Source organism: Copadichromis virginalis, linkage group LG16 (genome assembly GCF_057382275.1).
Source record: "Copadichromis virginalis isolate Kocher_CV1m ecotype Utaka linkage group LG16, C_Virginalis_male_GT1.1, whole genome shotgun sequence".
Classification (NCBI taxonomy): domain Eukaryota; kingdom Metazoa; phylum Chordata; class Actinopteri; order Cichliformes; family Cichlidae; genus Copadichromis; species Copadichromis virginalis.
The window spans coordinates 24,331,355-24,347,327 of NC_140633.1; the positions used below are offsets into that span (position 1 = coordinate 24,331,355).

Sequence of the window (15,973 nt, forward strand, 5' to 3'; positions counted from 1 at the left end):
ACGTACTCTAACTACAGAAACATGCCAACCTTGGTTGATTTGTTGTGAGGAAGAAAAAAGTTTTTTTTCAGTCCCACTCTGTAAATATTTGCAATTAATAATTGATCAGTATTGACTGAAACAGAGGCGGACTGTCCTCTGATTTCAGCACGAGGACTAATGATTTTTAAATGATTTCAAAAAGGTGCTGTTTAAGTGCCTCCCTGCAGATGCATCTGGACTGAAGTGTTGATTGACCTTCTGCTTCAACTTGCTTACGCTTGGGAATCTTCCTCACAGTGTGCTGATCAGAGCAGAGCCGTATTGATTTTTCAGACAGGATCCAAGGACAGTCTTTACCTGGAAAAGTGCCATCAAAAATATAATTGTAGTGATTATCACATTTATATATATTTAGACAGGAAGTTTTTACTGAATGATTTCCCCATTAGGTGCTGACTTCACACTGAAGCTATGCTTTTCTAAAAGACAAATAAAACCAGGATATTCTAGACATTGACTTGCATTAAAGTGTCAACCCCCATGTCTGCCTCCCCTCTCCGTTCCCCAGCCCCCATCCTCCCTCTGCTCCCTGCGCACTGACCAGCATTACTGATTGCTCCTGTATCATTGTAGGCACAGTTGTGTTGATTTATTGGCTCTGCAGCGATCTTGATCCCCCTCATTAGCTTCTTCATTACACCGTCGATCATTTCATGGCGGGCCATATTGGACGCTGAGTTTTATTGAGCTGGCTCTCCTGGCACATTGTTGTGGTCGGCGGTTATTGTGATAATTCCTTTTTTTGTTACATTGGATTGTCGGCCTTTAAACACGTTTCTGCCAAAAATGCATGAAAACAAAATTTCCCACAAGCGTTTTCTAACACATACGGGATATTTCCTATGTGAGTCTCATCCTTGATACACTTTTTGTTTTTTGAAGTCACTTTTCTATTCAGTGCACAAAATGTTAAGATTTGAATAGTTGTAGAAGGAAAAAATTGAGAATATTTGTATTTAGAAGCCATACTGAACTTTTTTCTTGCAAAAACTATTTAAAATTATTACAGAAACTGTTGCTGATTGTGGGTTAAGCAATTAACATTGTTGTTACTGTTTCCCACTGCTGTTGGCAGACTGTTTTTAATGCAGTTTCATGACTTACTGTATGAAACAATGTCATCTCCTGATTGCAGTGTATTTGGTGCCTATTTCTTTAGACTGCTGGCTTGCTTGTGGTTCCAAGGATATTTAGGAAAAAAGTAGAATGGGGGGTAGAGCCTTCAGCTTTCAGGCCCCTCTTCTATGGAACTAGCTCCCAGTTTGGATTAAGGAGACAGATCATCTTATCTGCTTTTAAGATTAGGCTTAAAACTTTTCTTTTTGATAAAGCATATAGTTAGGATTAGATCAGATGACCCCGAACCTCCCTTAGTTACGTTGCAATAGGTCTAGGCTGCTTGGGGGCTTCCCCATGATGCACTGTTTCTATTTCACTCACCTTCTTTCACTCACTGTGTGTTTAAACATCACTCTGAATTTAATCATTGGTTAGTATTAATCTCTGCGTCTCTGTGTCTTTGCCCTGTCTTCCTCCCCTCTCTCCCAGCCAGTCATGGCAGTTGGCCATCTCTCCCTGAGCCTGGTTCTGCCTCAGGTTTCATCCTGTTGAAAGGGAGTTTTTCCTTCCCCCTGTCGCCGAGCACTTGCTTTTAGGGGGATCATCTGATTGTTGGAGCTTCTCTATATTATTGTTGGGTTTTTACCTTAAAATATATAAATCACTGTTATTGTGATTTGGCGCTATAGAAATAACACACCTTACTGTTACATTTATATAGCTAATGGATGTTGCATTTATATTTATGTGTCATGTTGTTTGTAAGAATTTTTCACATTGTACTTACACATCCTTTAAGCTATGCCAGCAGGATAGGTCTGGGCCTGGCAATGCTGATGTGTGTCTGTCACAAGTTTAAGCTTTTTAAGCTTTTCCTTCATCAGATTTATAGACATGGTTATTTGCCACACGCCCATCGCTCTCTGGCACATTTTAAAAAAAATATATATTTTAAACTGAAATAGTTTAAAACACAGGATAGACTGATGATTTTGGCAAATACTGTACCATCAGGGTCCCTCATGGAGGACTGACATACCCAGCAGCTTCAGCTGTGCTTCCATTAGCATTCATTCTCCTCAAAGTAAGGTGGCAAACACTGTAAGTATTACAACTGCTAAACATGGGTGCACTGGCTTTATCGCGGTTACAGTGTTGGTGCAGATGCAGCCTCATATTTAATCGTAATTAAATATTACGATTAATCGTAATTAAATATGAGGCTTAATTAAATATTAATTTAGCTAATTGTTTGGGCATCATATGGAGTTAATTCAAAGTGACTGTCATAAAAGACACAGCTCTGAGAAAGATCTGAGAAAGATCGGCTGCTGTTGTTTTCATTGCAGCATCCCACATCCCCCAACAAGCTGTTTTTCTTTTCTGCTTTGCATTTTTCAGTGAAAATACAAATTTATTCTAGATATCAAAAACAAATATTTAGTATGATTTCTAAATATCTGCCTTACAATGCCCTTTAAATCTATGAAGCAGTCATGTGTGAAAATGACCTTGCAGGTAAGTGAGAATTTCCCATTAGGGAAGACAATATGCAAAGCACCTATTTCCTGCTGTCACTCTGCTTTACAGCAACCAGGATGCATTGTGCTGCTTTATTTTTTTTATCCTAATGTATTTCATGAAGTTGTTAACTCGTTTTCATCAATGGCCACAAGGAGTGAGGTCATCAGGCATCTGTCTTTTCAAACTCTCTCTTTCTCTTTTTTACAGTTGTGCTTCTACAATTTATTCATAGGACGTCGTTTTCAAAAATGAGCCCAGGCAATTTTTGTCACAACATTGTATCTTCCAATTTCAACAGCACTGACTTCAGTCAGTTACACTTTAATGGGATTTCCATAAATCTGCTAAATGGCTTTAAAACAGCTTTGCCCAGATGTGAATTTCAGAAATCCTTATGTGGACTCTGAAAATATGTTCCAGATGCACACAATTTGGCAGCCATTTCCTCCACCAGTAAGGCCTGAGCTTGATGAAGCTAATGGGATTATAGGAGAAGAGGCTGCTAACCCAAGATTCAGCTATCAAATGTTTAAGCTAATGAGGGCATCTCATGAGGGGGAGCTTGATTACTTTGGCTTATCAGATGACACCAGGGACTGCGAGGTCACTGTGTTTACTGGTTGTAATAACGCACATACAGCACTTCTCGTGCTCATAAACCGAACTATCAAGATGAAACGAGGATTGTGTCTGCGTGACAGACCTACAGAGGCAACAGAAATCACTTTGGATTTGTTGTGCAGTGCTGTGAATCCAAACACTGAGCTCTTTGAAGAGCAGTCAGGATTTCAGGAGATATACTGTCACTTTTATACAAAAGCAGTTGTGTTAATTGATAAGCATATCAATTTACCAATATTTTACCTTTTTTTTTTTCATTTTTAATATTATCTGAAAACATACTTAAAAATCGTGCCCACATCCAAATCCCAATGTAGAGTAGCTAAATAAAGCTTATTAAGCTTATGTCTGTACTTGCTATAATAAGCACATTGCAAAGTATGAGTCATTACAGTAATATATGTTGAATTTTTTTTACATACACACAAGTGTTCAACTGCAATAAATACTTGGCACAACATTTATTTTAATATGGACACAGCAAGGTTTGCAATGTGAAATCACTTTGCAATAAATTATTTCTAAAGTGAAATCATATATTTGTGACATGATTTAGTTGAATCACAAACAAAGAAAACATGAGGGGTTACAGTGAGAGCCACAGATAAGTTAGGAGAGTAAAAAAATGAGAGGCTTTGATGGTTTTGGTCATTTTATGCACATGCGCTCTGTCAGTATAAAATACTTGTCAGTGCACAGGCCAATGTTGACTTCAGTCTTTTAACATTTCAGCCATTTATAATTGTTATTATTTAAGGTTGAGGTTTACCTGCTGTGGAATGCCAACTTGCATTTAGAAAGATCAAAATCTGTTTTTACTAACTGTAATTTCAGTGACCTGTTGGAGCGTAGAAGTTAAATGAGCTAAAGTTGTGTAAATGTTCTAGGTCAAGTGTATTTTAGCCTCTATATATGTGGGCAGATTTGAAATATGCTGCATTTGTACTGGATCTTTAAAAAAGCCAAAGCTGTCTTATTTAAAAAGTATCGCGCTGAACAAGACTGCAGTCATTGAACAAGACCAAACCAAAGATGTAAAATAATAATATAATCATGAGCAGTGAGAAGCTGAACAATTTCTTGAACATTAAGTTAATTGTTAGGAAATCTAATTGAGTCACTTGTTTTAGTGAACCAAAGCACACAGTATCGGGACTTTGCTCACATAAATTTAAGGCAATTAAAATCATTTCCAAGTATAACCTTTGAAGTTTCAAAAACTGTAGTTCCTCTAATGGCCACTAGAAACTAACTAGAAAAGTGAGTCAGTCACCATAAACTGCCATGTTAAAAATGCCAGCCCCTTTGAGCAGATATAAGCACGTTTTCAGACTAGTACAAAAAACTGTTTTTAATAATCTTCCCATTTGGCACAATTGGTCAGTGGATCACCGTTTTTTATTGTATTGTATTATTTTGTATGTGTTCTTGGCCATGCTGAGTGAAAGGTGGGCGTTAAGCTATCTGCTAGGCTTCATGGGTACTAATTCATGTCACTGAAGTGGACCTGCTGACTGTGTTGTTGCTGAGTCCTTTGAGGCATGTTATACGCAAATATTTGGCTTACTTGTTGTTAGATTCATTGTAAGAGTGTAAGAGATGTGCATGTCTGTGCAATGTTGCCAAAGATTAAGAAAACCTTCCACATACCCCCCTCTCATCTAAATACGGTCCCTTCTGGCCCCAAAATGTTATGATGTAAAAGTTGAGGCTTTATCCTTTTCAAACACAGCAATCCTGTGGGTAATGTTACAGTGGCTACATTTATGCATGTATGTATTTTGTATGTATGCTAACGTTGTCATTTGTTCTTTTTGTGCTACAAAAAATAGGAAACTATAATTTATGCACAACAAAAAAAAGTTGCCATACTGAAGAATGATTTGATTACTAAGTTAATGTCACTTATCTAGGGTAAAAATTCTGTCTGATCGGTTTTGTAGAAATAATTTTAAAGATTTGGATGTAGGTATGAACATTATTTTCATTGACATAGTGTCACAACATTGTTATGTAAGTCAAAGCGAAGAAGGAGAGACAAAAGAACTGTTCATAAAAATGTATTTTATTCCTAAGAACCGTACCTTGCTTTTTACTTAGTGAACAATAGTTTATGTGAAAACCTCATCTGCAAAACGATGATGCCATGTAAAACAAAGGACGTCCCTTTGTTTTACATGGCATCATCACATGATATCTCTTTAAAACCATAAGACATCTGTCCTTTAATCCTTTGAAGCCTTTCGAGTAACTCTCAGGAATCAGCGTACATGAATTTAAAGCTCCAGTCGCTTCATTAGTTGCAGTATGAGTCATCCTGATTTTTTTCTAATCCTTTCATTTTTATTTGCTTCACTCAGTTCAGTGTTGATTTGCTTGTGAGGTTTGAATACTCATCGATGTCAGAACACGTGATGTATAAAGAGCATCGAAGCCATTCTTGGCACAACACTTAGACATGTTACTGGCAAGTGGAAAATGTATTTAGTCACAATTTTACACGTTTAAATGTAAAAATATATATGTAGATTTGATATGCTTTTGTCTAAAAAAAAAGATGATCGATAGTTCTTTGCTGAATATTATCTTTTCCTCACTCAGATAGTCATTAAGATTACAGTGTTGTGATGATTGTTGCCACTGATTAGCAGACTTGCAGCTGCTTGCTTTCACGCCAGCGAATGAATTAATCAAGTCAACAAAGACAGGCTAATCACTGTTTTAACATTCCCCCATTAAATGAAGTGATGGCTAATTACTGCTTGTGCTTTAAGACAGCCTTTCAGGAATTTTTAAACTGCTTTGGAGTCAGATATCATCTTTGTCTGATATCAAAAAGATCTCTTATTCTAACCTTTCATGGATGATAACTTTCATCCTGTTTACATGCCCAGAGATGCAGAAATACACAGATATTATTCTTTCTATGAGCTGTGAAATTCTGATAAAATAAGATTTGCCAATGGGTTAGTTTACCCAAATTACCATAAAATTTTTCACTTTTTTTTAAAACTCGTATGTACAATGTAAATTGTTTAGCTTTAATTATTTCAGGGGAGTTATGCCACTGACTGAGATGTATGTCTTCAAAGAAACTAAATGTCATTGGATCATGTTCTGTTTTTGGCATTTGTAATATATGTATTTGGGGAAAAAAAGAAAGGTAAAGCGAGTAAAAGACACTGCCATCTTTCCCCTATTTCTATGTAAAATGAACCCTACCCTGATAATTCTCAAGACTATAGTAAGATTTGTTTAATATCAATATAATGACTTAATATTGCAGGTTCGTGTCAGCAGCTGTTCCTGTAATCATGACACACTCTGGCTGGTCCCTGTGTAAACCTGCAGTTCTGGTAGATGTAAGCCTGACAGATATTGATCGATGCAGACATTTTAATGACACGTTGAGCTTCTTATTACATTTTTGTCACGCTGCAAACAAACCTAATGCTTTTTTATGTTGGGTCAGGTCTTAAATTGTACTTCTCATCTTTTCTCTGGAAAGAGAAGTAATAACAGGGGAATTAGGTTGATGTTAACCACCATCATTCTATCCACATCATAAGCCAGCCCCTGTAAAGATAGCCAGCTCAATGAGCTGTGCATTGTGTGCAGTAGCTGACTGTGTCGTTACATGGTGGAGTTCTTACAGTGCCAGGAAAATGTATATTTATTTTGCATGCAAAACAATATTTTTTAGCACCCTGCATTTGTCATTTGATCCATTTATAATCAATTCTGAGCTTCTTAGAAATGATCTGAATAGCATCAGTGTCAGACTTGTGGAGATGCTTGGCAGAAGGAGCACAAAAAGAGAACCCGATAATCAAAATGAAAAATTGTTTCCACATCGGTGGTTTCCCAACGGGGAAACCATTCGTATGTCAGCTCAGGAGACAAAACGGGTTTCTGCTTTATGTGGTTTGCTATCTTGACTTGTGCCTGTTGAGATTCAGTGTTTGTTCATGTCATTGTCATTATTGGATACTGTTTATAAGGCCACGAGTTTGAACCTTGACTTTTTCAGCCATCATGGATGGGTTATATGTACTTTTAGAAAAGAAAAAAGTCATTAATAAAAAAAAATATGCGTAACATTTCCTAAAGTCAGCCAACACTGTGAGAGGAATAATGTGTCATTTTTTTTCTCCTAAACGTTAGTTTGTCAAGCTTAAAAGAAACACAAAAAAGAGGAAAGAAAAGAAAAAATCAGGATTTAAAAGTCAGTTAAAACTTCACTGCAAAAATAAATCTATCAGCTAATACTGATCATATAATTTAACAGTAAACTCAAGAATGGCTACCTAGATGACCTTTTGGTGTTGTCTTGTCAATCTGAAATGTAGGGCTGCATATGAGAAGCTAAGGCTAAACTAAGTTATTTATGGGATATTGCGACAGAAAGTTACTTTTTGATGTAAACTAAAAATGTATATTAGTAGAGCATGTCACAGTACCACAACAGCTGCATCATGTCTACTCAGTAATATTACTGGAACGCTTAAAGATTATCAGCTTTAGGTGGATCACTGATCTATCAGAAACATTCGATTCATGGCATCAATATATTCTCAGTCAATAGATTGACTCACTCTTAGATTAAGAGTTCTCTAAATGGTTTCATGTAGAGGAGGGTTCAGGTCATTTTAACAGGCGTTCCACAGGGAACCATTCTTGGATCTGTTTTTTTTTTTCACCTTGTGTACAAACAATATTATCTCTACCAGCCAAAACTGTAATATGTGTATTTATGCAGATGACACTATTATATATTCCACTCGCTTGTTGTTTAAACTGAACATTGCAAATCTTGTCTGGTTTTGATACATTTCAAAAATCTCTTATCAAGCATGAGCTTGTTTTAAATTTCAGTAAAATTAAGTCTATGATATTCATAAGGTCACCTAAAAGTAGCCTCCATTCTCTTCATAGTCGTAAAACTGAAACTATTGATTTTGTTTTAAATACTTAGGATTCTGGCTGGACCTTAGACACATTTTTAAGATACCTACAGTATCATGAAAATGAAAGTAAAAAATTGGATTTTTGTAATGAAAAAAAAAAGATAACTGTACAATCCACCTTTTCTTTATCTGTATCTGCCTCTTTCTTAATTTATGTACAAAGTGCATAATATTTGCTTATTTATATGAAATCTTTCTTCCATTTTGAGTTTGAGCTTCATCTTTTGATGAATACAGGGGATGGTAAATGAGCTCAAAGAGACAGGCCTCTTCAGGATAATGCATTCCTCTGAAAACATGCAGGCAACCAGCCGACGGCAAGCAAGGCAGCATGTCGACAATGAGCGCAATTGTCCTTGCTTCACTTACGTAGAAAGTGACAATTTCACATCGTCTTGAAATAAATTCAGAGGATGGAAGATGGTTCAGGGCGATCTTTCCAGTTGAAAAAATTCTGTAGCAAACCCTCCCTTTCTCCTGCAGTGTGCGTTACGTATTCTCGCAGCACAGGGGACTCATAAACAAGGTTGGATAACAGTGGCGGTGGCTCAGAGTGGAGCGGTTGGGGTGGTTTGTTTTCAACTTCATCAGTTAAAAACAAAGAGGAGCTCTGTCTAAAACTGGCTCATGCATGTGTTCTTCCGGAGGTTATGTAAACTGAAGGCACTTTTCTGAAATGTTCAAATAAAACAATAATCTCTGTTTAAATGATCTGTTCTTCTTTGGAAACATATGCTACGTGCTATTTTCTGTCTCTGGCTGAAAGATGCATTTCTCTCTCTCTCTCTCTCTCTCTGATATGCTAACAAGCAGGCAGCAGAGCACAAGCACCAGTCGACCAGATGTCCGCCAGTCGCTCTCTTCTGCGTAATTCTGAATGATTTGATATTCATGGCCTGCTGATTTGAAAACTGCCTCAAGCCAAATGCCTTGTTTTGGATGGATATAAATACATATATCTATCAGTTGGCTTGTTTATGCGGCAATCAATGTCAATCATCTTGCCTTTGCCAGCTGCCATGATACTACAATGTTGCAGCATAAGGAGAATTGCAGTTAGTATAACTTTTGTACCACTGCTAACAACATTCTTAATAACGGATAATTCCCTGTAACTACAAACTGGATCACACAGTAGCCCATGTTTAGCTTTAAGAAAAAATTCTCAAAGCTGATTCCTCAGCACATAAAGTGACTGGTTGTCTAATTTCTTGATCCTTCCTCCACTCACTTTTGCCATTTTAATATTGTTTTTTGTTTAAATATTTTACAAAATATAGTACTATATTCATTAAAACAGATTATGGCAAAACATCAAGCATCCCAGCTGGTCTAATTTGAATTAAAATCTAAAAATGATCACTAGACAAGTCACATGCTTGTTTAAAATGTTGTTTTTATTTCATGATTTTAGTAGCTTTGTTCATTTTCACATGGATGCGAAAATTGGAAACTGATGAAAAATACAGGGGTTGATTTATTTATTTTAATTTAACAAACTGAGCTATTTTTTTTTATATAAGTAAGTTCTTAATTAGTTTCTTTATTTCAAGATGAACTGCTCTGATTTCAGTAGTGAGAATCCGTGCTACAGTGAAATAATCACTTTTTATGATCTCAGGCAGATAAGGTAAGCAAGCCCTAGGTGTTTCTGGTTCACACACTTTAGCGTTTTCTGACTAGTAAATATTACGCTACCAGGAAATCTGATTATACAGCTGTGTAAAAACCAAATTTTCACAGGACTCTGCGCAGTCCTGTACCCCCCTGGTGCTTTCAAAGGAATTTAGATGGTATAAATCAGCCAGATGTTGCCAATCAAATGTATGAAGACCATTCTAAAGGTCAAATGTGAGGCTACAGGTCTGTCAGCTAAAGCTTGGCTGAAACTGGGTATGCAGCAGGCTAATAATACCAAACACCAGCGTAAATTTACAGGATGGTTCAAGAAGAAAACAATCATTGTGTTGCAGTGGCCCAAAGTCCACAACCTCATTTCAACCTGATTGAAATCTTGTCTCTGGACATTAATAGACTTGTGCATAAATTGTCCAAATTCCTGCTCAATGATATGAAAGACTGATTAAATGATAACAAAAACAATTACTTCAAGTTATTGCTGCCACAGGAGGTTCTACAAGCTACCGAATCACAGAGTGGGCTTATTTTTCCACCGGATTACAGAGAGTCCTGTGGAAATGTTCTTTCTCATATGACTATATCTTCATGAGTGAATAATTATGATGATGAACCTGCATTATAGTATGTCAGCATCACCACAAGCCTGTTAATATGTTGATAATAGCAGAGTGGATAATTATAGTGGTTTTTTTTTTATCTTCTCTACCTTATAACATATCATACAGCATTATGAACTGTCTATGCTGCTACGATTGCAACATGTTTTCCCTGTAATGTAGTATAAAGGATGCTAATCTAATTATTCATACCTCAACACCTCTGAAATATCTATTAACAGTGCCTACTCATGGGACTAGTCTGATCATTTCAGCTGGTAAGACAACCAGTGGTGGATAAAAGAAGTCCACCGGCTCAGAAATGCTGCTCTCATGGGAACCTAACGCTCCAAACAGATGTTGTTCTTCCTCAGAAAGTGAAACCTAATAAGATGCAATATGGTCAACACTCCACAGGTTTGTGTCCTCCAGCCAGAGCAGACAGTGAGCAGATTACTGATCAGAAAGTCAAGACCTGCTGCCAAAAAGTGACTCTGGGCCACCTGTCCCCAAACACTGGAAAACAAGCTACAAGAGCAGCACACACATGGTTTCCAGTGCACACTGTCTGTGAACAGAACTGATAGTTTTCATGGGTGTGAAGCTGGTAAGGAATCACGTTTTTGTATGTTACAGAGCACCTGCTTGTTGACCTTTGGAAAACTTCAAACTGTTATTGGCTCTATTGTTATTTAAAGATACACTTCACTCATCTAGTGTGACAGACATGGTTTGTGTCCATGCCTCTCAACACTTACTAAGAAAATGAATGTTTACAACTGATTTACCACTTAAGTGCTGGATTGAGTTGAGGTAAGGCTCTATGCAGGCCAGTCAAACTCCTCCGCACGTCACTTTAAGTTCAGCACAGAGGGACTGTATCTAAATGGACATTAACCATTTCTTTGTAATCAGCTGTTTTAGAGCCTGCGGCCGAAGGAACGGTGGCTCTGAGTAAGAAACCAAGAATGTAGCACATTCATAAGGAAAAGACTTGCCAATCACAACCAAACCACACCTTAAAGTATATAGATAGGACTTTATTAATCTTTCAGGTAGGTTCCTCCGGGAAATTCAGTAAAGCTTTATCGTCACGAACAGGGTTCGAACCTGTGCGGGGAAACCCCATTGGATTTCGAGTCCAACGCCTTAACCTCTCGGCCACCGCGACTACAGCACACATGTTCATGATTTATCATAAATCATATTCATACAATATGAATTATCTTCGCAAGCAGTGGAAATGGGAAGGAATTAAGATTTCAGACACCTCTGTGGAGCCTTGACTTTTTACTTACCTGAGTTGTGTTGGATTAAAATCAGCTGATAACTGAAAAATTGTACATTTAAATTAAAGTAACTGGTTTTCTCTGATTTATTACTAGAAGTTTGTGTCTTTGTATTTTTGTGTTTTTACTTGTATATACTGAATTACTAATAGATAACAATATTTTCTCTAAATGCTTGGATTTTTTATTTTACTATTATCAAAACAATACTCAGATTCTTCTATTTGAATATAATTTTCTTTTTCTAGAAATTTGGACTGAATGTTGAAGCTTTCTAATGCTGTAGTCGGGGCCTTTCTGAGTACTCTTCACTTCATTCAGCCATAAATGCAAACAATATCAAAATACCTTCACGGCAACTGGCATAACCGGAGGATATACCATGATGTTGGATGTTATTATAAACCCTGATTCATTTTACATCTCCAGGTTTGCTTTCTGTTCCTGATATAACCAAACCTGAGCGAACTAATCATGAAATCAGGGAACTGCACAGAGTTCTATCCTTCCCCTGTCCAGTGAGGCGGAGGAGTAAAGTACAGTTATATAACTGTGAAAAATATATAGCTGCACCATAGTCTGTGATTATGAGACCAGCATGCCATGTCCTACTTCAGATGTTACACAATGGGCACTCTCACTAAAAGGCATTCATCCATACAGTTCAGCAGGCATTTAGTACCTTTAGTGTAATACTGTTGAACAATTGTATTTGGGTTTTAAGAACACAATATAAAGGAGAGAATAACATGCACATCATTGGTTACACTTTCTAATACTGAGGTTGACCCACTTTTGCTTTAACTAAATTCTTCATTGCATATCTTCAACTTTGTGAGCTTTGAGACATGATGTGTTATTCTGCTGAAGCAGCCAACAGAAGGTGGTTGCACTCTGGTCACAAAGTGATGGACTTAGTCAACAACATTACTCAAGAGGGCTCTGCCACTTAAACAATGTCATCTTGTTACTATGGGAGACAAAGTGTGCCAAGAGGATTTAAGAGAGCCTGTGTCATTTGTATCCTCAGTTTCCTGTTCTTACCTGACAGAAGAGGCACCTGATGTGCTCTTCTGCTGCTGTAGGCCGCCTGCTCCAAGTTTTGATGTGTTGTATCTTCAGAGATGCTTTTCTGCAAATTTTTGTTGTAATGAGTGATTATTTGAGTTTCCATTGCCTTCCTATCATCCCGAAACAGTGTGGCCATTCTCCTCTGACCTATGACTCCAACAAGGGAATTTTTCCCTGGACTGCTGCTCACTGGATATTTTCTCTTGGTAACTCTTTATAATATGAACCGCAACTGAGGCCCTTTCTTTTTTTCAGACCATCTTTAAAAGAGATGGTTGTGTGGGGAAAATCCAACCAGATCATCAGATTCATATCAGAATTTAAGCACGACTTAAATCCATTTAGGGATAAAAACAGGCAATTACATTTTGTGGCAATTAACTGTGCACAACAAGAAGCCTAAAATAACAGTGAAATGGCAAAAAAGCATTTAGCAACGTGAATCTTACGTATAACACAGTGTTGTAATTTGGTGTAGGAAATTGTTTGTGCAGGAAACAGTAAGCAAACCTGCTACTCTGATTTTACAGCGAAGGGTGTTATCAAGCTTTACATTTTGAAACTAACTTCTTTCTTTTTAAAAAGAAGAAACAAAATTATCCAAAAGCTTTAACTGATGAAATCCTTTGTTGATGGAAAAGTAGATGAAGATGACTCTTTTTTTAAAGATTTTCCACTGGCACAGGATTTCTCTTTTAAGACACTTGAAAGCTCACCGAATATTTGAGGCATTAACTAACTCATCTAGTACCATCATCATCACTCTGTTGCCAAAATAGCTGAAGCACAATGACTCATTCATCATGCTCTAAACACATACTCACACTGATGTTGCAGGGGCGGTGGGGGCGTCTCTCAGCAGAACCTCACAAAGAGATAAAGGACGATTCAAGCCTTTTAATTATTCTTCGCAATCATTTCTCATTCCTATGTAATAACCAGTCGCTCTCTGTAACAGAAGGTGATTCCTGGGTAGATGAGTTTGAGGTAAGCAAATTGTTTCTCCAGACAGGATTGATGACAGTATTTGCTGATGACTGCCGGTAGCTGTGAGTTTAGATTGGCTGTGGGACACCCACTACTGATAATAAATTAACATAAAGTGCTATGTGTTTAATTTTGTTCTATTGATATTACAGTTTAATATAACTTTCAGTTCAGGTAAACATAGAGCAGAACAGAAGATGTTTTTATTCTGGCGTTAGGTCCTTGTGTGCGGCAGAAGTGTGATCACTGATTTTCTTCCACGCCACTGAAGCAGAGTGACCATGACATTCAGCACCATATCTGACATTTTCAGCCTGCACTTCTACTCTCAGAGCTCCTGCATCCATCAGGAGTGATTTCCTTTGTAATCTAGAATTTCCTTTAAATCGCGGCAAAAATTGATTCCTATTTAAAAAATAAATAAATAAATAAATTGTAAAATTACAGCCAAGTAGACAATTGCACAGATGCTGTAACCCACTCTATACTGTTGTTTCTGTGCACTTAAAGCTTGCCACATGTATGTTTTGACCTTGCAGTGTGAATAGCAAAATGTGATAGCAGCCTACCATAAATCAGTGTCACAGCACAGACTGTTCCAGCCACATGCAGGTAATCTATTTGTGCCAGTGTAATTTGTTCTGGGTTTCTTGCAGGCCCAGCAAAAAAAAAAAAAAAGGCATGCATTTGTGCTGCATCTTATGCATATGTGGTATTTCCTGGCAGTGAAGCTTTAGCCATGCACAGTCTTTCGGTACTTCTGATTCACATTGTGAAAATCTTTCTCCACCATGACGCTATTTTATGCATTTACTGTAGATAGCTACACAGTGCTTAAGTAACAAGACTACTGACAATGAATTTCTTTCTTGTTGTGCCACACATTTAATTCTGCAGAAAGTTTTCTGTTCCTAGTTCTGATATTAGTGGCCTGTACTCTAAGATTTTACAGGTAAATCCATAATTTGTTGGGCAAAGGCACAGTTTTGTAGTTTTGCCTCTGTACACAACTGCAGTGGATTTTATATCAAACAGTTAAGATGTAATAGAACTGGAGATTTTCAGCTTTAATTCAAGAGGCTCTACAGAAAAGTTGGATTTACAGTTTAGGAATTGCAAACTAACATAATTGCAAATAGAGGGGTTGTTTTTAAACTCGCATGAGGTATAGAATGAAGTCTAAAATTGGCATACCAAGTGTTATTTTTCCTCCTTGAGATGCTCTGTCAGGGCTTTGCTGCAGCCTCCAGTGGCTAAGTGTGGGTCTCTCTGCATTCAGAGTTGTTTTCAGTAACTGATTGGACTGTGAGGTGCCATTTATTCAGTTTTGGAACATTTGGCTGAATCTGCACAGCCTTGCAAACTTCAGAATTCGTCCTGATACTTCTATCAACGCTCACATTATCAGTTAACTCTAATGACCCGATTGTGCCGGCATGCCCATACCATAACTTTGCCTCTTTGGCAGATAATGTGTTATGCTTCAAATCACAAGCTGTTTCTTTCCTTCCCCATAATTTTTCTCTTTCCATCATTCTGGTATGAAAGTTAATCTTGGTTTCATATGTCTTTTTTTTCAGGAGCATGTTGCTGTTTTATATGTTTTCTGGTAAAATCTAATCTTATTTTTATGTTCTTGAGTGTAACCAGTGGTTTTACAGCTTGTTGTAAAACCATTCATAAAGGTGTGTCTGGCTTATAGACTTTGACAGTGATATCTTTGGGCTGAAACACATCAAAATGAAAATTCAACACTTTGAATCGACTTCAGATATTATGCCTTCCTCATTTGTCATGAAATATCACAGGAACAGGCCTGACTAGGTCATGAAACAGCTTGTCAGTCAATTGTCCAATTAATTTTGAGCTTCTGAAGATGAGGCTGTATGCATGAAAATGACTGCAATTCCTAAACAGTTAATTTAAAACGTATGTAAAACCCCACTAATTAAATGTTAAAATCCACCGTGGTGTTGAACAGAGGCAAAACTACAAAAACTGTGCCTTTGTTCAACAAATTATGGATCTAACTGTATTAAAACATCCCAGCTTCTTCAACCTTCGAATTACATAACATCATCACATTTCCTTGAGATTGAGGTTTGTAGATCAGCATTAATTCAAAGCCTTTTGGTGTTATATAAGTAAATGGTTGTTCTGCTTTTTTGTGTGTTTT

The 15,973-nt window shown here is 37.2% G+C and overlaps 1 non-coding gene across 1 annotated transcript; it reads right to left on the bottom strand.

The window, feature by feature from the left end:
- Positions 1 to 11,539: 11,539 nt before the first annotated feature.
- On the bottom strand, positions 11,540 to 11,621 carry trnas-cga (transfer RNA serine (anticodon CGA)). Its single transcript has one exon. It is a non-coding gene; the product is annotated as a tRNA-Ser (tRNA).
- Positions 11,622 to 15,973: the final 4,352 nt, after the last annotated feature.